Source organism: Bos taurus, chromosome 20, assembly GCF_002263795.3.
Source record: "Bos taurus isolate L1 Dominette 01449 registration number 42190680 breed Hereford chromosome 20, ARS-UCD2.0, whole genome shotgun sequence".
In the NCBI taxonomy this organism is placed as follows: Eukaryota; Metazoa; Chordata; class Mammalia; order Artiodactyla; family Bovidae; genus Bos; species Bos taurus.
The window spans coordinates 55,951,276-55,972,776 of NC_037347.1; the positions used below are offsets into that span (position 1 = coordinate 55,951,276).

General features: G+C 43.6%; 1 protein-coding gene and 1 long non-coding RNA gene across 5 annotated transcripts in view; one reads left to right on the plus strand and one right to left on the minus strand.

The window, feature by feature from the left end:
- The window catches only part of BASP1 (brain abundant membrane attached signal protein 1), a 55,398-nt gene extending 42,516 nt beyond the window's left edge, over nt 1-12,882 (minus strand). Inside the window, exons 1-2 of one of the 3 annotated variants that reach the window (XM_024981215.2) lie at nt 12,691-12,752; nt 6,299-6,372 (exon numbers count right to left, since the gene is read on the minus strand). The gene's annotated coding sequence lies outside the window, so the exon portion shown is untranslated. 3 annotated transcript variants of the gene reach the window in all.
- A 209-nt stretch (nt 12,883-13,091) lies between these two features.
- Nucleotides 13,092-21,501, plus strand: part of LOC100849043 (uncharacterized) — a 105,134-nt gene continuing 96,724 nt past the window's right edge. Inside the window, exon 1 of one of the 2 annotated variants that reach the window (XR_009491985.1) lies at nt 13,092-14,333. This is a non-coding gene — a long non-coding RNA (uncharacterized lncRNA). The remainder of the gene's footprint in view (nt 14,334-21,501) is intronic. The other variant, XR_139625.5, reaches the window with a different exon arrangement.

Genomic DNA, 21,501 nt, shown 5'->3' on the forward strand with positions numbered 1-21,501 from the left:
CCTTCCGTCCACATTAAGAAGGGCTCTTGACCAAGGCCACTGCTGGTAGGAGTTGCCTTTTTTCTTTTTCTCCCCCAGAACACCTGTTTTAATTTATTCAAGAATAGGTGTCCTTTACATGACCTGGACTATGTAAATCCTCTTCTCTTCCTTTATTCCCTTGCTGTATTTAGAAATATGGATAACCAATGGAAAAGGCTTCATGCAGAGGAAAAGCATGATCATATAGTGCTGGAATGAAAACAGGCTTCACCACAAATTAATGCCTATTGATTGGTGGCAACTGCCTAGAGCACTGTGTTGAGAAGGATTCTGAGGCCTCATCCCACGTCTATCCTGAGTCCAACAGAGAGAATAGTACCTGCACACACCCTTTGCCATCCCCAGCCCGAGGGAGCCATAGAAACAGGCTTTGAAGTCCACATAGGTTCTACCTTTCCTAGTGATGTGAATCTCAGGGAAATTAACTTCTCTTCATCTCATGTCGTCAAAAGAGAACACTGCTCAGGCTTGCCTCACATGGATTTGCAAGGAGTAAACCACAGGCACTGGAAGGACTGATGCTGAAGCTCCAATACTTTGGCCACCTAATGTGAAGAGCTGACTCTCTGGAAAAGACCCTGAGCTGGGAAAGATTGAAGGCAGGAGGAGAAGGGGATGACAGAGAATGAGATGGTTGGATGGCATCACCGACTCAGTGGACGTGAGTTTGAGCAAACTCCGGGAGATGGTGAAGCACAGGGAAGCCTGGCGTGCTGCAGTCCATGAGGTCACAAAGAGTTGGACTTAGTGACTGAACAACAACAAAACCAGAGGCTCCAGGGCAGCTGATTCTCCCCACCTCCTTTGTCTTAAGGGCAGGGAATGGGGCACTTTGCATAGGGGCTTTGAATATTCCTCTAAACCACCTTTCCTAATATGAAATGAGCTGTGCCCTGCTTTCATTCATATGCTGAAGTTCCAACTTCCTGCAGCTCAAAACTTAAGAGGTAAATTAGGTGAAAATGAGGCCACAGAGGTAGGCCTAAATCCAATAGAACTGGTGTGTCCTTATACAAAGAGATTGGGACAGAGAGAGAGAGAGAGACCAGCAGTGCACGCACAGATAGAAGACCCAATGAGGACACAGCTAGAAGGCAGCCATCTGCAAGACACGGCGAGACGTCACAAGAGGAAGCTGAACTGGGCAACACCTTGACTTTGGCACTGTAGCCTCCAGGCCGGGGAGTCTGTCATGGCAGCCCTAGCTGAGGAACCCAGGAACGAAGTGTCCTGCCTCTGCAATTCCTGTTACACGCGAGTATCTCCAGCTCTCCTCTCCTGCCCCTCCCCTGCCTCCTCTCACTCTCCAGGCTCCTTTTTCTCCCCTGAAAACACTAGAAAGAGGGGGTTGGGGCTTAGAAACGAGGTCACCGACTGCTGATCTAGAACAATGCAGTTTTGCTTCCTGTATTGTACTTACCAGAAACCCTGCCCACACAAGGGGAATCCAGACACTCTCAGGAACAGAAAGGAATGGTGTTCCCCTCTCTCCATCCAGAAACACAGCTGCAAAAATACCCCGTGGAAACTTCCCTCAAGCATAGCCATTTCCTCCTTTTCAGAAGGATTTTCACAAATCTCAGTATTTAGTAAGAAATGCTATTACTCCCAAAGGCCTCGCCCTCTCTCAAGATGGGACGGTGTAGTTAGGGTGGTAGTTAAATGTGTTATCAGAATCAGAATTCAATGGAAATTCTTCCGCAGCCAACTTGCACTTCACACTAACCACGGTGCATGTTAGCGATCTAAAACATTTGTTCTAGCAGTTAGATATTTTCTCTGCCGGGTAAACTATGCAAACAACTACTAACATGTCAGGGCTTGCTGCTTGGCCGTGCTGTGTGCTGCTAACAGTAATTTTATTATATGATGCTATCTAAATACCCTAAGGGTTTAGGAAATTGAGGGGGCTGGTTTTTAGATATTATCTGTCCCAGATGACACCCTCTTCCAACAGAAATCATGCTCAACTCTATTGGGTTGAGCTTTTCTTCATTCCACTTATAACAGCAGTAACATTTTTTGCAGTATTACATCATTCTGGACTTCTTTACCCTTTATTTGGGACCCTTGGCTATCTCACTACAGATATGACAAAGAATACTCCTTAAGTAGTATGCCTAGCAACGGGGATCACTAACAGGAAAGACACGTGCAAGCGGTCACTCTTGGTCATAAAGAAGGCAAGTTAAAGGTGGCAGTGTGGGGACAAATCCTAATGTAACTGGGGACAAACCCTAATTTGCCAACTGATCCCTCAAACCACCACGTCTCCCCTTAATATGGTAATATTTGTTGCTGGAAATAAGGATACAGCCATAGAATGTATTACTACTGACAACATTAAAGTTTAAAGTACAACCATGTGATATTTTTCAGGCAGGAAAGGACCAATTAACATGGTTGGGTGAGGCAGAGCCATGAGAAGCTTGGTGACCTTCAGACTCAGTTTTTAAAAATTCTTCTCTTGCCTTAGTGAAAGTATATGTCATAATCCCATCGTGTAGTTGTTTTTCTCTGCATTGTAGCCAGTTGACTTCTCCTAGGAGGACCTCGGACCCACCCACCCAGGTGACTTTAGTATAAATGAAATGAAAGCTAAGCTCTCTGGAAGGCAGAAGCGAAGCCAGTTAGAACAGAAAGGGTGGAGGTTAAGTGGAGTGAGCTACTGGTTCTGTCTCTTATACCAATGAAACTTTCAATGAGACTTTTCCTTAGTCAACCACTGGATTAGGTAGTGGACAAGAGTGATACTTAGATGTGAGTCACATGTAGAAACACATACCTGGGAAACCATCAACCATGTGTTAACAACCTGTGGGAGACCATTGCTACAAATGCTCTCTGTGGGAGACCATTGCTATAAACACTTGTTACTATTTGTCTGAAAACCACATAGTAGAAGTTCTGGAACCAGGTTTCTGAAGTCCAGCTGGGTGAGCCCTGGGAATTCAAAGCTTGAAGTCTCAACAAAAGATGACCAGGGCTACTGAGACACTCTAGTGCCTAATAACCTCTGGTCAATTGTATTCACTGAGGCTGGGCGATCACAAGACTCTGTAAGAGCTACTGTAACCATTTAATTGTTGATTGAAACTCTTTTTTTCCTACCTTAGGAAAATGAGTCATGCAAATTAGATTCCTGAACACTTCATTTAATCAATCAAGTCTTTAGTGAATACCCAAGTGGTCATATAATCTACCTCCTGGATGGAATACAGGATAAAGGAGGAAAGCCGTCTCAAATCTCTCCATCTGTAAGTCACTGATTTCTCTAGATTTTCCTTTTTCCCAAGTCTTAAACATGCCTAAAGCAAACTCAGATGCTCTTATTCCATGTTGAAACAGCTGAGAATATTCATAAAGGTCAGAGTCAGCAAACATTCTACAGCCCCTATAGTTTCCAAGACAAGCTCAGAGAGGCTTAAAACAGGACTGTGGGAAGATCCAGTGATTCCAAGGAAATCTGGATGTCCCCACAGGCACTAGATGGCTGTTATTGCTTTCTCTTTTGATATACTATTTCCCCAAGTAGATCCTGTTACTGTTTAACTTGGCTATTGTATTAATCTATTGGCAATGGTGTTTTGAATGGCCACCATCAGGTAAATGATGTGGGTCTTTTCAAAATTAGTTGGCCATGCAATCTAGGACACTCGTAATTTAGAAAGCTTAAGCAGGAGAAGCTGTTCTCTGATATCCTTTGCCTCATAAACTTAAAAAAAAGGGGGGGGGGTTTAATTTGGCTTTATTTAAGAAATATGTCCATTTCTGAACCTGTAAAACTATGATAATTTAAAAGCATTAACAAAATTGAAAAGTCATTTGTTTATTGCAGGGTTCCCTGGGAAAAAAATATAAATTTATCTAAGACTCATTCTCTACTTACTGAAATGTCTAAATAGATTGTTTTAAATATGAATTAGAACTCTCTTATCTAAAAATAAACTTATCATAGTTTCTCCAAATACAAATGCACACAGTTTACATTGCTAAAATTCATTTCAAACATCTGAATATTAAGCTTTATCAAGTGTTTTAACAACTTAAGTACTTCAGTTTCATATTTTAATGACTACTTCAGAAACTTACTGCCCTTTTAAATCCTCTAAATCATCCCAAATACCACAAACGATCATTCTGATCATTCTAAAGAAAAAAGATCAAACCTCATGTTTCATGCAGCTCTCAAGCCAGTAAACCGGACTGTCTGTGTGTGCTAACTCGCTTCGTCTGACTCTTTGCAACCCCATGGACTGTAGCCTACCAGGCTCCTCTGTCCATGGGATTCTCCAAGTAAGAATACTGGGCTGGGTTGTCATGCCTCCTCCGGGGGATCTTCCTGACCCAGGGATCAAACCCACTGTCTTCTATGTACTTTGCATTGGCAGGTGAGTTCTTTATCATTAGTGCCACTGGGAAGTCCAGATAACCCTAGGAACGGACAGAAAAACTCATGTCCATCTCTACAGCACTGTGCACACTGGATCTTCCAAGAGATTCTGGAGCATTTCTAGGGCACAATGCTTCACTGCTCTGCTCACTCCACAGCCCCCAAAGTAGTCTAAAACCAACTGGCTTTCTTTTCAAACTCCTACCCTCCATCTGCAGGCTCCAAACCCTGCAACATTTGTTTATTTTAGGAGAGAAACAAAGATACGACACAAAAATTTAGTCTTCTGGGCGAAATTATTTTAACACATGCCATAAATTCTTTAGCATCTGAAGGAAACCACACGCCTATAATAAGAAGAAAGCAGAGAAGATGGCATGTAGCAAAAGCAGCAGCAGGCAGGAAGCACAAGTGGTGCTATCGAGAAGGCGGAACTGGTTCTCTGCTGGAGAGAACACAGGATCAGGCTGGACTGTCAAAACCTGGTATCAGGGACTTCCCTGGTGGTCCAGTGGTTAAGGCTCCCCCTTCCAAGGCTCAGGGTGTGGGTTCCATCCCTGGTTGGGGAACTAAGATCCCACATGCCTCAAGGGTCAAAAACCCAAAACATAAAAAAACAGAAGTAATATTGTTAACAAATTCAATAAAGACTTTAAAAAAAACCCCAAAACTGGTATCAGAGTCAAAGAAAGCAAGGAATTTTTTTTAAGCTGAAGATAGTAAGAGTTTGACTCAATTAGACCAAAAGGAGGGTTGATAGGAATGGAGCTTTAGCGGGAAATAACCTGGGTTTCCACTTGGCCACTGACCAGCTCATGGGACCTCGACTAAGCTACTGACATTTCTAAGGTCCTCTGAGTTCCAAAAGAAGTGTTTTAGTGATGAGCTTACAATCTTTCTGTTAGGATGATGCAAGAATTTACAAAAGACTGAGGTTGCATTGATAATTAGGAGAGTATTTAAACGCAGCCACCAACTTTGCGTAAATGAACCCGTAAATGAACCCTCCGTGGAGGTAGAGTGAAAATGGGGTCACGAGTTTAGGACTTGGTTTATTTCTAATTAGGCAACTACAGAGCTGGAAGAGGGCTGACTAGTGTCTCTGATTAGTATATCAAAAGTAGAATTACAGGTAAGGCATTTGAGTGATTATTTCCACCTGTGAAGTGCAACGAGGCCATTTTTCTATGGTCCTTCAAAAGCAGCCTTTATCATCATCGTCATCCCAGAAAGAGAGATGACTTATAGACATCAGCCTATATTCACACAACAGGAAGCATTTCTAATCTAGAGGCCACTAAATGCATTTATGGATTAAATATTTATTAGACAGTGTATCTCTTCTAAGATAATTTTTCAGAGAAGAACCTAGCACAACTCTCTCTAAATGAATATTGAAGAGGTTAATGTGTTACAATATATTACCCATTTTATCCCAAGTGTCCATATTACATGAGATAAAATAGCCAAGGCTTACGGGAAAAAGTAGCATTGGCCAGCAGAATAGGACTATTAGACATGGATCCAAATTCTATTAATTTCTGTTAGCCCTAGGATCTTATGTACATTATTTAATCCTCTTTTTTTTTTTTTTTTTTTGGTTATTTATTCACAGGCAAAATGCCTCTTACAATTTGTTTGAGGGGATAAATTTCAATTACAGCATAAGACACATAATAGTCAATAGATGTCCAATTTCATCCCTTAACTTCATCTATGATACACTTACCATACCCAAAACCGCTTTCCCACAGTGGATACCTGACAGATAAATTAATTTCCCTCCTGATTCCATAAGATTCAAAATCTTGTTTAAAGAAACTATTAGAAAAATAATTTAACCAAAATGAAAAATGACTTTACCTTCACTCAACAGCAAAGCCCAGTGTCCAGAAGGCCAAAGATGAATCACTTAGGCAGATCCCTGAATTAAATGCCTGAAAAGTCAAAGTGATTCCAGGATGAACCATCTCAAATATCTGGAAGGCCAAAGAACTTCCTTTTTTTTTGTCACAGTGACTAAGGTTGCCAGGGGGGATAATTATTTCCAGAGATTTTGTCAACAGGTAACAATACCTTCACATCTCTGAGTAAGACAAGCTTTGGTTTTACTTCTGGTGTGGGTGGTGGGGATGTGGAACAGTGTCCTCAGTATTTTAAATATCTAAATTGGTTTTTACCAATCTTTGCACTAATGACTAAGACACTTCTTTCAGATGCTAATGAATACATCTTGATTCAGGACACCACAAAGCCAAGTCTTTTCAGGTTATGAATGAATTGTGTCTACACCTAAGGTCATCCAGTGGAGTCCAGATCAAAACAGAGAGCCTTTCTCTGAAAATCTCCACTGGAGTGGGTTGCCATTTCCTTCTCCAGGGGATGTTCCTGACCCAGGGTCAAACCTGGGTCTTCTGCAGTACAGGCGTCTGTAAGTATGGTAAAGTACTTAAGTCACCAGGGGCTTTAAGTTTCAAAGACTTTCACAGTATTGTTTTTCATTGTAATACTAATCAATATGGGGGCTGGGGACCCACTCTGGACTTTTAAAACTAGCACAGTGTCTTGGCAACAAGTTCAAGGTATCAGAGCTATATCTGGAGGCTTTTCTAAACCAGCTTTCTATGTTCTACCAACTCCTGTCCAAGGTACCCCCACCAGACTTTCTTGCAATAATAACCTTCGAAATAAGAATATAAACAGCTATAGATACAGAGGATGAAGTAAAGAAAGCTGGTCTGCTCACCTCTCTACAGTGAGTGTGTATTATAAAGGTACACAGAATGTGGGAGGCATTCCCCTGATTACTTAATCTTTACAGAAACTCTATATTGTAATCTTCATTTTACAGATGAGAATTGAAGCACAGAGAAGTTAAACAATTCGACAAAGGTCACACAGCTAGTAAATGGCTGAAACGAAATTCTTAAGTCATTCAAAATGATTAAGAAAATAAATCAATCCAAAAACAAGTTTAGAAAGCCTCTTAAGTGATAAGAAGGAAATGTGGAAATACTTGGCCTTCCCAACTGAACACCATTTTCTTATAATCTTGAAATGTGTCCTTATGACCTGGGTCCCTGTGGTGCTTGCAGATGGCTTCCATTTCAAAGACTCTAAAGCTTTCAGGAATTTACTCCTAGACTTCGAGGCATGCTCAATTACCACCTCCCCTCTCTGACTTCCTTGGCTAGTCAAAAAAGACTCTGGCTTTCCCTGTTTTTGTTCAAAAACATCTACTGCTTTTGGAAAGCCTGATTTTTAATGTTCCTTAAACCCTTAGGGTGCAGAAGAAGAAAAATATACTATGAGACTCGGCTTCCACGTCATCCCATTTCTGAGTTCCAGAACAAAGAAGAGAATGTCGTTTAATCACTTTGCTTCCTAGGCTTGTGTGTTTTCAAAATTACAATTTAACTATCCACTGGTAAGATCTAGATGATTATCATTTACTTCTGATAAGATTTACTGGACATTTTTTTCTTACGTGACACTTACCTAGATGTCTGTCTTGATAGCAGGGGAGGGGATGGATTTAACAAAAATCTTTGGGCAGGTTGGGAACTTCTGTGGTTTTAAGACCACCCCTGTATTTTCTCAAAAGAACTGAAATGCCATCTCTTGAGTTATGTAGGCAGCTGTGGGAAATTCAGTGAGGGTGGCCATTCTGGCATCATTCAGTCTACTTGGGATCAAACTCTCATACGGTGTTTCATAGAATTTCAAATATGTATCTCCATGAGGTTTGAAATATCCTATTTCTGACTGAATATACTGAAACCCTCAAGTCTTAATCAGCATGGAACAAAAACACAGCTCAGTATACAGAAATTAGTTACTGATGTCATTCGCACTGATGGCTACGTTGAAAATGCAGACTGAGAGGGCGAGGGGCCCGAGGAGCCGGCCACTGTACTTACGCCCTTTTCAGACATGTGCGATCCTTTTTATAGCCTAAAATTAGGAATTATTACTCCAGTTTTACAATTGGATAAAATGAAATTCAGAGCGGTTTGAAGCAATTTGGTCAAAGTGGCCCAGCCAGTGCCTAGAGATTTTTCAAACTGACTCTCCTTTCGACTACACCCTAGGAAACCCCCCTATCAAGAATATTTTCTCTCTAAAAAACATTCTGGCTATTCACAGCCTGGGTTATTTCCTGATACTAGTCCACCAGACTTAAGCTGCAAAGTAAAGTTCCCAATGCATTGTATTACCCAAAGTCTTAAGAGTCAGAATAAATGGAAAGGATTCAATGCGTTAAGAAAACTTGATAAAACAACAGATTCTGCTCCCATCCCCCCACCAACCTCCAGAACTTCAACTCATATACAAGCTCAGTTTTACCTCCACAGTACCTGGCTTCCAGTTTACCAACTAAAATAATCTTCAAGATGTTAATCTTTTGATAGAGGATATAAATAAAGTAGTAGGTTAAAACTACATATTAGAAAGATAAAGACCTAAGCAATTCAGAACATCTCTTTCAACAGAATCAGACACCAAAGGAAATAAATTGCTTTTGATGAACAATAGTGAGCAGGCCTCTTTTTAAATATTTTCAAAACAAAATTTTACAAACAATAACAAAAATAAGGCAGAGCAACTTTATAAATCTTCTGTTTACTATAAGCATTTGTTTATTACAGCTTTTAAAATGCTTTCATGTGAATGTTTAAGAACCTAAATGAACATGCTAAGATGCTCAATGCAACCCATTTATTTCAGGGGTACACTGGTAAAAATTGGAAACGAGCATCTTAGTAGACTAGCTAGGCTCTCCTTTCTATATACATACTGAGAAAAACAGAAAACTGATTATTTTCCAAAGACCAACATGAAGCACTATAAAATGATATTCTGTACCAACTATTTTGTTTCATATCAGTAATAAAATTTATTTTGTAACATGAGTATATATATATATATATATATATACACAAATTGTGTGTGTGTGTGTATACATATGTATACACCTTACTTTCCTTAAAAATGGTTTTGGATTTTGGTAATTTTTTACAAAATTACAGTGGATATTACAGACATCCATTTAACAGTGACCAAATCTCCTAAGTTTTTCATATTCCCCTTATCTTGACTGCGGAATGAAAATGGTTTGAAATTGTCCTTAATATGAAAAAAATTTTAAAGACAAAAATTAATGAGACAGAATACGTCACACCTTAGATTATAATATGGTTTGTTCTAGTAAATCCAGGAAGATTGCAACGGATGCCTCCAAAGATAAGGAGCCAGAGCCCTGTAGGACTCTTCCATTCAAATCAGATGTTCAAATTAGGGTGGTCTGTGGGGAGAAAAGGTTCTCTTCCGCCTGCATAATGAGCAAGTGCATCAGTTAAGGAGAGATACGCCAGTGGCGCCACTGATAATATGGTCATTGTTGGCGCATTTTGTCAAAAGGCTCAGCTCCCTTTCTCCACCTGCTAAAGCTTGCCAAAAAGCTAGCCGAGTAAAAGAATAAGGTAACCCATCATTTATAATTCAATTTAAAAATGGTCTTGCTCAAAAACCTGAGACTCATCGAATTAGGGGCATATTGGTATATACTCGTTACTGCATGTGATCTATACTCCGACTCATCTGTTCCTCAAAAACATAACCTAAAGAAAAAAAACCTACCCCTAGCCCTCTAAACCCTAAAAAATCCACCCAATACTATGGAGGACAGTGGGTAGCAGGCGGCTACCCTCCATATTAAATAAAGGTGCTGATACATTCAACTTGATCAATATCAAGTTTTATTAACAGGAACAAAAGAGATAATTTCCATTTTCCTGCCACGTGTTGTCTTACCGGGGTGTACTGAGAATACTGAAACATAAAATTCTTTCAAGTGTAATGTACCATGGCAAAAATATAATTATTTAGCTCCTTTTTATACACAACAGTTAAGTCTCTTTTTAGTTGGTAGAACAAACTGGCCCAAAAAGAGGCCATAGTCTGCATCACTGGAAAGAAAAATCAGTCATCAACCATCAAATGTGTGTGTGTATGTCCATATATATATGGACACATATATCGATATATATGGAAAAGAAAAATTAAGAACTTAATAGACCATCTTCACCCTAGCAGCCCCATCTGCCTTCTTCCTCCCCTACCAGTGGTCTCCATCTCCATGGGGTTCTTCTTGGATTTTCCTAATGAAACAATGAGGTAGGAATCAAAAGAAAACAGCGTTAGGATCCTGACAAAGTAACCATTTTCTCATCTCTGGGTTTTGTAGGCCCTCTTGTTTGAAGAAATGCCAAATGTCTTAATTTTTCCCATAGTGACACCAGGGGCAAGAACCACTGTCATTTTTGAGACCAATGTCCCTTCATCAAACGGCCAGCAGCAAAAACCTTTCAGACAAACGGTTAACTGATGCAAATTAATAGGGCCACCATCACTGCAGTGCGATATGTTACAGGAAAAAGAACAATGAACAGCACGAAAAAGGAAAAGAGCAGTGTTCGGTTACAAAAACATTAAACCCCACAGTTTGCCCTCAGCATCAAGGCTAATCTTATTTTTCATCAACTGAAATGGCTAAGAAGGCAAAAGATGAGATAGCCTAGGAGAAGAAATACACGCACGGGGTGGGGGGAAACTGTCATCTGTATCCAAGGGTTTCACGCAACATTTAGGGCAAACGCCTTTGTTCCTGGGCTTGGGAAGGGAGTGGGTGGGTGGGTGATGGAGGGATCAGATGGGTCGGCCCGGGCCCTCCACACCCTGCTCTCCGGCGCATGCGCGAGGCCAAGACAAAGGAATAGGTAATTACAGTCCGGATTCATTCATTTTGCCCGCAGTACTGAGGTCTGTGAGCCCCGGTTGTAATCCCTGCGAGGCTGATCCACACCCCTAATGCAGGAAGACCACCTCTATGACAGTGTTTGATTTTAACCTGCCGCAGATATGCTAGTGGCCTCGCGGCAGACCGAGGTGTGGTTGTCAATCCTGTTCCAGGTACTAAAAAATGCACCCATGTGCGCTGCGTTATTTTAAGCAGGGTGAAAATTACACAGGCAAAGACTGTTCACGGAGTTCGTTTCAAGGCGGAAATGTCTCTTGAGGAAGCAGATAAGGAGCCCAGCCAAGCGTTCGATGAATATTCATGAAAAGAATGCGGTTTGTAGCCACTCATTGTGTGTGCGCTCGGATCCAAGGATTCTGCAATTTTTATTCTTTGGGGAAGGAGGGAGGAGGCGATTGGGCGAGGAAGGGGGAACAGGGGCTAGGCGTCGGGTTTCAGTGTTAGCGCTTTAGGCAAAACCTACTAAACCCCAAACCTTCGCTCCTGGCCGGGCTGGGCGGCGAAGGGCCGCGCGCTGTCAGGTTCAAGCTCACACCCTCCGGGCCAGGGCCGCCAGAGGAGGCGCCCAGCGCATTCTCCGAACTGAGTACTGGAGACAAGGAAACGCTCAGATGGAGCCCACAGGTTAATGGCAAGGCAGCTCGGCCCCGTCCGGGGCTGGGGCTCTGATGGGCTCAGTGGTGCTTCGGAAGGCACGTTGTCGTGTGAACCTCGCATTCCTCGCCCACCCCAAGCCAAGATTCAGGAGTCCCAGCGGCCAAGGAAACCCATTTGCTGAACCAAAAAGCCACCTCCTTCCTTCTGATCACACCACGTCCCCCCGTATCCCTTCTCCCCCTTACACTCCCGCCCCGCCCCACCCCCACCCTTCGTCTTCTGCCGCTGCGACCCCCGCACCCAGCGCCTTCTTCCCGGCGATGAGCCGCGCGGGTGACAGCCTCTCCCACCAGACTCACAAAACCGTCTCTTCGGGACTCAGTGCACCGCAAAGGCTTCACGTTCGGCAATCTCCTGCTGCACTAGCTGCTTTCCTCCCGCTACCCACCACCGACTCTGCTTAGCAGGCTCACCAGCCCCCCCATGCCCCCAGCCTCCCCACCCTCCCCACCCTGCGAGTAGCTGCAGCCACCCACCTCGGGGGGCCGCCCCCCATCTCCCCAGTTCCCCGCGGCGCGACGGAGCCCTCCCCAAGGGATCCCCACCCCCCACGACCAGCGCCGTCTAATCGGGGGCCCCGCACCACTCCCCCTCCCCACACCCCCCATCCCGGGCCGCGGCGCCGAGAGAGAACAAAGGGCCTCGGGGGGGGTGGGGCGGGTACAGAGGAGGAAAGAGAGGGGGTGGCGGTGGGGGGAGAAGGAAACGGAGGCCCCCGGGGTGACCGGCACCCCGGGTTCGCGGCGGCTGCGGGGGCCACCGGGGCGCGCCTCCTTACCGGGTCTGGGTGCCTGTGGCCGCCCCTAGGTGAACGCGGTGCCGCGGTAGGGGCCCGGGTCGCTGGGCGTCGTCCGGCCGGGTGCCTGGCCGCTGGGCGGGAGGCTCTCTCCCCGGCTCGACGGCGGGGAGCCCGGAGCGAGGAGCGAGCTGTCGCGCTGCTGCCGCCGCCGCCCTCGCCGCTGCCGCTACTGCCCTCGCCGCCGCCGCCGCAGCCTCTGCATTTCTCGCGCGCGCGCTCCCCCTCCCCTTCCTGCCCTGCGCCCTCCCCCCGCGCGCCCGCCCGCCCCCCGCTCGCCCCGCCCCCCGCACGCCCCTCCCTTCCCGTCCCTCTCAGGGCCCCGCCCGCCTCCCGTCTGCTCCCCGCGGTCCCCCAGCCCCGCCCGCCCGGGTACCCCCACCTCCCTTCTCCAAAGGGCTGGTTCCCCTCCTCGCCCCCTCCCCTTCCCTCCATCCCCGGACCCCTCCTTCCTTCCTAGCCCACTCCCAATCCACCTCCCCTCCACTCCTCTCCAGTCCCTGGCCCCCCATCTCCGTCGCCTCCCCTCCCCCCGCAGCGCCGGCGATGTTTGGGGCACACACACACACACACACACTCTCTCGCTCTCCATTGCGCCCCCCTCTCTGTGTCTATTCTGTTTGGAACGGTTGGGTAAGAAGGTCTCGGGCTCTCGCTCAGACCTTGAGGGGCCGCCTCGAGGTGGTGCCTGACGCCCCCTGCCCCTTCCTACCCTTTCTCAGCATCCCATCCGAACGCTCGCGATGTCTGGCTGAAATTCTGATACCCGGGCAGGCAGTGAGGTTCGGGGGAGGGGTTGACCTGGTGGCTCCCTTCGGGCCGTGAGGACCGACGCCCGAGGGTGGACAGTGGTCTCCCAGGGCAGGCACGCCTGGGCGGCGCCCGGGTGCACCGAGTGTGCTGCGCCCCGGCAGGGTTCGGCTTTGGACCAGCGCGGCGCGGAGGTCCAGCCTGCTGGGCGCGCGGCGTCGCCCCTGCGAGGATGCTCTCAGAACTTGGGAGAAGAAGGAGGAAAGACCAGAGCCCTAGGCACGGAGCCGTCGGGTTTTTGTTTTTGTTTTTTTGATGTCTGTGCTTAACGGAGGCACCAGTTCTCAGGAAGAGCGAGTTAGCCGAGACAAGCCGCACAGTGCAAGCTCAGAAACGCACAGGTTGAAACCGTGGCCAACTGCGGAGTGTGGGGTGTCCCGGGGGGGCCTGCCACTTTATCACAGGAATACAAAATAACCACCAGGGTGGGGATATATGCTCACCTTGCTTATCTGTTGGCAAGAAGCAAATGCGAAAAATAACGTAACACGACATCGCTTAGAACGGTATAGCTCTTTTCATTAGACAAAAGCCAATTTTACCCTCCCTGCAAAACCCTTCTGAGGCTTTGGAACTTTCATTTGCGGCATTTGGGCGCCCTCTGGCGGTATCTGGATTGCTTTCCGGCTCGCCCACATCGCAGTAAAGAAAACCAAAGTATGCTGCTCCTGCTTCTCCAGGATGGTTCTGCCCTCTTGACCTGGGCGAGGATTCGAGGATAGGAATGTATCCAAAGCCGGAATGACACAGTGTAACCATATGTTACAAGGAGGCAGACGCCAAAGGCAAGTGCATCTGCATTCAAGTGGGAAAAGGTAAGTCCATTTCCGATTAACAAGGAAAAAACTTACCAGAATTTAATTGCTGTATTTAAATTAAGCTGGGTGACAGTGTCAGCCCCATACAAGCCTCCAAGTTTTGCAGTGGAACAAGGCTCCCCAACTGTACTGATATTTACAGTTTATGCGGGTCACGCCAAATTAGACGAAGGCGTGAAAGCTGGAAATATTCACCTATGAAAGCCAAAGGGGCAAGGGAATTTTGCTCTTTTTCATTTTTTTCTTTTGTCTGTTTGCCATTTAAATGAAATAGCAATGTGTGTGTGTGCGCTCAGTCGCTGAGTCCTGTCCAGCTCTTTTTGACCCTTGGACTGTAGCCTACCAGGCTCCTCTGCCCACGGAATATTCCAGGCTAGAATACTGGGTTGTCATTTCCTCCTCCTAGGGGATCTTCCTGACCCAGGGATCGAACCCACATCTCCTGCAGCTTCCGTATTCGTAGGAGAATTCTTTATCACTGAGCCAAAGAAGTAAATATGGTACAAAAACAGGGAAGAAAATTACAAATGAAAGCATTTTACTTGATTGAACATAAATGTTCCATAATTTTCTATGATCACTATATGTCCCTCATTCCAGCACATTATTTATGAAGTTAGATGTAGGGTTTCTCAGTCTCCTGTTTTGGACAGATAATTTTCTGATGGGGGTGGGGATTGGGTGGATGTGTCCAGTGTAACGTAGGTTGTTCATCATCATTATTGACCTCTATCCATCTACTAGTTACCAGTAACACACACAGAAACACACACATGTATCACCCCCACCACCACCACTTGTGACAACCAAAATGTCTCCAGACATTGTTAAATGTCCCCTGGGAGGCAAAAATCCCTCCAGGTTGAAAATTACTGGCCTATCATTTTTTTTGAACTGTTATGAGCAAGTCTTTAAGTTTTAACCCTGTTCAATTAAATGAGCATTTACAATTTTATGCTCGTAACATGTACTGAATATATTTGTTAGGGTATCTGCATAGTTATTTCATTTAGCATTCAGTTTTTATCCCTGTGATCTTCCAGTCATGTAAACTCATCCCCAGTAAGTAAATATATGTTCCTATTGTGTTTGCGTGGTAAGTCTTTGGACATTATCTTATATCTTTTCCTTTTTTCAATTAAAAAAAAAAAAACCCTAACAATTAATGTTTGGTACTTGCAGTGCTCCTAGCTAAATTTTCATGATGGAGAAAACAAGCCTTTCAAAGGTGTGGTTAGAATATAGATCACAGGTTACCATAGAAACAGGAGGCAAAAGCTTACATCAATGAGACTTCAGGTCTCCTCAGTTTGGTCTTCCATCAGATTTGTTTATTTAGAAGATTTTTAAAGGAATTCTTCTTTAATGAAATAATGCTGTAACTGGCTGATAGTGCTATTAATCTTAAGAATGGAAGCTTTTCCAGAATTTGTAGATATGCACCATGTGGTACCCAACACGTTATATCTGTTATATCCCAATACATTATAAAATCCAATTTGCTGATGTTTTTAGTCTCATTTTTAGTTGTTCATCTAACATCTTACATTTTTAAGATGCATGCTCTTGAAAGGTTGTTTGTTTTTTTTAACCCACACTTAGGGAATTAATGACTAAGCAATTTAAAGCTCTGGAGTTCAGAAAATTGTTAACATAAACTATTATGGATGCCACTAGCTGTTTAGATTATAGACGAATTAACTTGGAAGTAGATGTTAAAGGTGCAGTTTGTGACAAATGTAATTAATTTTCAACATTATATTCATGAAAATAAAAATTGCTTTACTCTCTAAAAGGAGTGAATAATTTTTAATAAAGCTAGACTTCCTGGGATGTAAAATGAATTTCACTGTCATTTTCAATTGCCTACATATTTTGCTTCAGTGAGGCATAACCTGCATTATGGAAATATTCATCAAAAAGATAAATGATTCAGCAACTACTGATTTTTACTAAAGGATTTGCTGTAGAATTGCTTGCAATGAAATGGACTCATGTCATCTGAATGGGTAGGCTTACAAAAACCTCAATATGTGTTCAGCTTTTCATATCTATTGTTATTGAGACATATAGGGTAGATTATTACGTAGACCTCATCTCACCACCAAAGCTCACCCACAGCGCCCCTCTCAGTACCTCTCATATCACCCACCGAGGCCAAGCACCTTCCCAGTCCCCCAGCCTTTCCTCCTAAACAGTGAAAAGAGAATTACAACCCCAAATAATACCTGTGGACCAACATGAATGAAGCAGAAGCATGGTCACAGTCATGTCACCGCAGTGTTCCCCTAGCCACCTTTGCCTGACATCTTTTTGACTAGATCTTGTTCAGGGCCACTGAATTAATGCAAACCCACAGAGACTTCTATAGAGAATTTGATCAATTCAGCAGGACAGCTAAGTATTGGGCAAAGACTGAATTGCTGCAATTTGTTCACAAGATCTCTTCTATGAATTGCAAGCTAAAGGTTAGACAGGCAATATTACATATGGAAGCAGATAGCTTTTCTTTCTTAAATACATTAATAATTTTTAATCGAAGGAAAATGTTGACATGTGCATATTTACTTCCTCTTTCTCCCTTTCTACCTCCCCCGCTGCAGCTTCCACTGCCGTTATTACAATCACAGCCTTCACATAGCCCAGAAAGGACTTTGTTTCAGTCAGTGGTTCTCAAGCAAGGGTTCTTCTGAGTCAAGAAGACATGTGGCAATATCTCCAGGCTTTGGGGGAAACCCATAAGGGGGGAAGTGCTACTAATAGATTAAGATCAGGCATCTTTAGATTTAACTAATGTAACTAATAGATAAAGATTAGGGTTACTGCTAAACCTCCTACAGTGCACACAGAACGGCCCCATAACAGGCAGTTGCTCATCCTTAGTAACAGTGAGTGGAGAAACTTTGGTTTAACACCTGATTTTTCTGAAGAGCACGTGCTGCCTGAGGACCTGTCTCTTGCTGTGGTTCAAGGTGTCAGTAGAGGCAGCAGGTCTGGAGGTGCAAAGACTTAACAGATTTTCCTTTGAGCAGGGGCTGCATTGCGCCCTGAGCGCCTTCATCACCACCTTTCTTGGATAGATTACAGATCTGGGCAGTGACTTTCAGAGCCACAGCAAAGATTTTTAATTCACTGTATTCCTACATGCTGAGTAAAAGGAAGAAAACAACTTACCTGGTCCCCTGTTTCACGCTCCTCTTTATGTCCTGTAAGAGGAGAGCTGGAAACCTGAGCCAACGTGTGTTTACCACGAAACAGTGGACCTGAAATGCAAGGAGCAACCTGGCCTTGGCACCACACTGGGAACATTTTTGCCCAAGATAAAAGACGGATAAAAAACAAATCTTATCCTCTACCTGAATAGTTCTCATTCCCAACTCCCTCCTCCCTTTCACAGACAGGAATTTCCCCACCTATCCTGTAAATCCCAAAGCACTTTATCTACTCACTAGCATTTTCTATGAAGCAAATACACAAAACTAGACGTAGAAAATGTCAACTACAAATTGGCACTTGCCAAGAGCATTGACAATGACTGAACAGCAAGGGCATTTGCCATTTGCCTCTGCAGAGATGGACTGCCCCGGTTGCTCAGAGGGTAAAGCGTCTGCCTGCAATGTGGGAGACCTGGGTCCGATCCTTGGGTTGGGAAGATGCCCTGGAAAAGGGAATGGCTACCCACTCCAGTATCTGAGAGATACTGAGAGGCCTAGAGAATTCCATGGACTGTATAGTTTATGGGGTCACAAAGAGTCGGATATGACTGAGCAACTTTAACTTTTGTGTTATGATCTCAGTCCTTGCATCTCCTTATAATCTAGAAAAGCACTAAATCCCTTCATGGTGACATCAGACCCTCACTACTAACAGAAAACCTTTTGTAAAATGAGTGCTTAATGGTTCTGAACTTGGCCTTCTCCAAAACCTTATATATTGACCATCCCCCACTACCTCTTCAGAGCAGTCTCTCAGAGCTGTCTGAGGTGCTGCCTCCTGGGCTGCAGTCCTCATTTTGCCCCAAATAAAACTTCACTTGCAACTCTCAAGTTGCGCATCTTTTTTTGTTGACAAAAACAAACCTATGGTTACCAAAGGGGAAAGGTGGTGGAGGTTTAGTCACTCAGTCATGTCAGACTCTTTGCAACCCCATGGACTGTGGCCTGCTAGGCTGCTCTGTCCATTAAAATCTCCAGGCAAGAATACTGGAGTGAGGGAAGATTCCCTTCCCCGGGGGATCTTCCCCACCCAGGGATTGAACCTGGGTCTCCTGCAATTTGCAGGCAGAGTCTTTACCATGTGAGCCACCAGGGAAGCCCCAAAGGGAAAAGGGGGGGAGGATAAATTAGGAGGTTAGGATTAACAGATACCTACTACTGTTTATAAATATGACCTATATAAACAAGGACCTACTATATAGCACAGGGAACTATACTCAGTATTTTGTAATAACCTATAAGGGAAAAGACTTTGAAAAAGGATGAGTATGTGTGTGTATAACTGAATCTGCATACTGTATACTTGAAACTAACATGATACTGTAAATTGATTTTACAGTAAATCATATACTTATAAATATACATATATTTATTTACAGTAAATAAATAAAAGAAAATACATAAAGCCAGTGATCAAAGGATGTTTGCCTCCCTAACCAGGGAGGGCTTTTTTCAAGCACTGCTTACTTGTTTCTACAAACATAGGGCAGAGGATTAGAACAGAGGGACCTTAGTCTTGGGGAAATAGTCCTTAATTCTTTGGCTGCCCTTCCTCCATAATCACCCATTAAGCTCTTCAAATAACAAGTGACTTTACAATGGCATAAAGAAAGAATGTTGTAGAACACTTTTTCATATGGTTTCCCTTTTGAGTAAAAGAGACTATAGAGGTTCCAACATTAAGTATTGTGAAGTTTAAGACCAGCCGCATTTCTTGTTACCACCTGCTTCTCTCTCAGATCAAATACCCCACTGGTATTTTTACTTTTAACTCCAATGCAAGAAATAGTGCCCCAAATAAATTGGTTTTAAGTGCAAAGTAAGTTGCCAAGCAGAAGGCAGAGAATGCACTTTTTTTTTCTTTTTTTGCTGTAAATTAGTAAAGTGATGCTGCTTTGCCTACTCTTCCAAGTGCAAATATTGTCAAATTCCAACATCTCCCCAACTCTGCTCTTTGAATAGACTCCCCAAGTCCCCAAGACTTCCAAACAGAAACCATAGCCCTCTTGCTTCTTAAGCCTAGAAATCTCCTACTCAGCAAAGTTCAACGTAATGTCAGAAAGAATGATTCCTCCCCAAACAGAAAAGCAAAATAGTAAGAAATAAGAAAGCCAAATTGCAAATGTATTCAAGCAAGAGGTGGCAAAAATGGTTGAGGATATCTAAAAACCAACCAACCACAAAAACAGCTATTGTATCAGTAGTTTTAACGGGACCCGAAAGTCATCTGAGAAAATGAGTGATGGGCCAGGAAATTGGACACACAAGGAAAGCGTGGTTCCTGTCTTAAAGCATCAGCGTTTCTGGAGGACTTGGAACAAAAAAGAAAAGCAATCTCATTGTAGTAATGAAAAGACTCGTAGTAATTAAAAGACTCGTGATCAAAATCAAACACAAGGAAAGATGTCAAAAACAACTTCTTAGGTGCCTAAAGTAAGTTCCTGAACGGTGTAGCAAGTATTACTGTCCCTATATTATGCTATACGTAAATATACAGGCAAGAGCTACAGGATTTCAGCCCAAACTGTTCGCTGTAGATCTCAGTGGGAGTCGGTGTCGTTTCAGAGGTGGGGTTTCAGCCCAAACTGTTCACTGTAGATCTCAGTGGGAGTCGGTGTCGTTTCAGAGGTGGGGCAGAAGGTTACTCGGCTTTCTGATATCATGTTCTAAAGTTCTATATTGAATGACTGTTCTTGCAGTGACCTCTCATTACTTTGGGAACACAATGTATAATTTTGTGCACTGCTCGGGAGACCTGGGCTAAGAAATCACTACTTGGAAACTGCCTTCTCATCAGCTTTCCTGGCACTCTGTATTTTAACACCACACCACTGCTTCTTGCATCTCTCTGCTTCTTCACCTTTAAATTAGTGGCTCGGTTTGGATGAAGAATGTGGCCGCAGCCTTGGCATTCTCCTTTCGGCTGCTGGCCGAGGTCCCTGGGGTGCCCTAATCCAGTCCAGTTCTAATGCAGAGAACTGCCTCCCACTCCCAGATTCTGAGATGGGGATTTCATTAATAGGAGGAACAAGATTTTAGTCTGTAGTTAGTTCCTGCCACTCCATCCATGTAGTAACTTAGTTTTTGTATTTGCATGATCAAAACAGAGCTCTGTTTTCTTTACAATGTTGTTTGTTATGTCTTCCTCAGTGTATCAGTGAATTCTAGTACACAGCATTGTTGCTGAATCAAAATCACCTGAGCATTTCATCTTCTACTGAAGACTAGTTATCTCCTTTCTGCTAATAATGCTGCAGTGACAGTTTTGAACACATGGTTCTCATCTTTTAAAGTATTTCCTCGATTTCAGTTTCTAGAAAGAGGACCCATAAATTGACACTATGCTGATTTCTATGGTTTTGTCCTCCAATAAGATTAAACAAATTTGCTGCAACCAGAAGAACCTAAGAGAACCTACCTCTCCAGAGTTCCAATGCCAAAACATTTTATAATGGTTTTAAGGTGCATATTAATTACAGACAAGACTAGACTGTTTTCCCAGTGTCGATTCATTGCTTGGATTTCATTTGATGCCACAGTCTCAGTCTCTTGTGAGAAGGTTAATATCAATTCTTTGGATAAAAGTCTGCTATTAGTAATTGTTCATCCTCTTAATCTTTTTTTTTCAATGGGAAAATTGATTACATTTTTACAGAGCTGGTCTCTTTGACATCTGTTGAAACCCACCAGAATATGGCTGGGAGAGATTGTCCGTCTCAGTGATTGAGTTGACAAGCTTGGCTTTTAGGTGATAAATGGTATCAAATCCTAACTTTGCCTTCACTTCCTAGCCTTACAATCTTTCTTGTCTTTTAGTCTTAGTCTTTTCTTCCAGAAGATGGGAAAATTACCAATTTCATTGGACTGTTCTGAAAATTATATGAGAAAATGAATGTAAAACTCTTAGCCAGTTCATAAAACATACTCAGAAAATGTATTCTAAGGAAGCT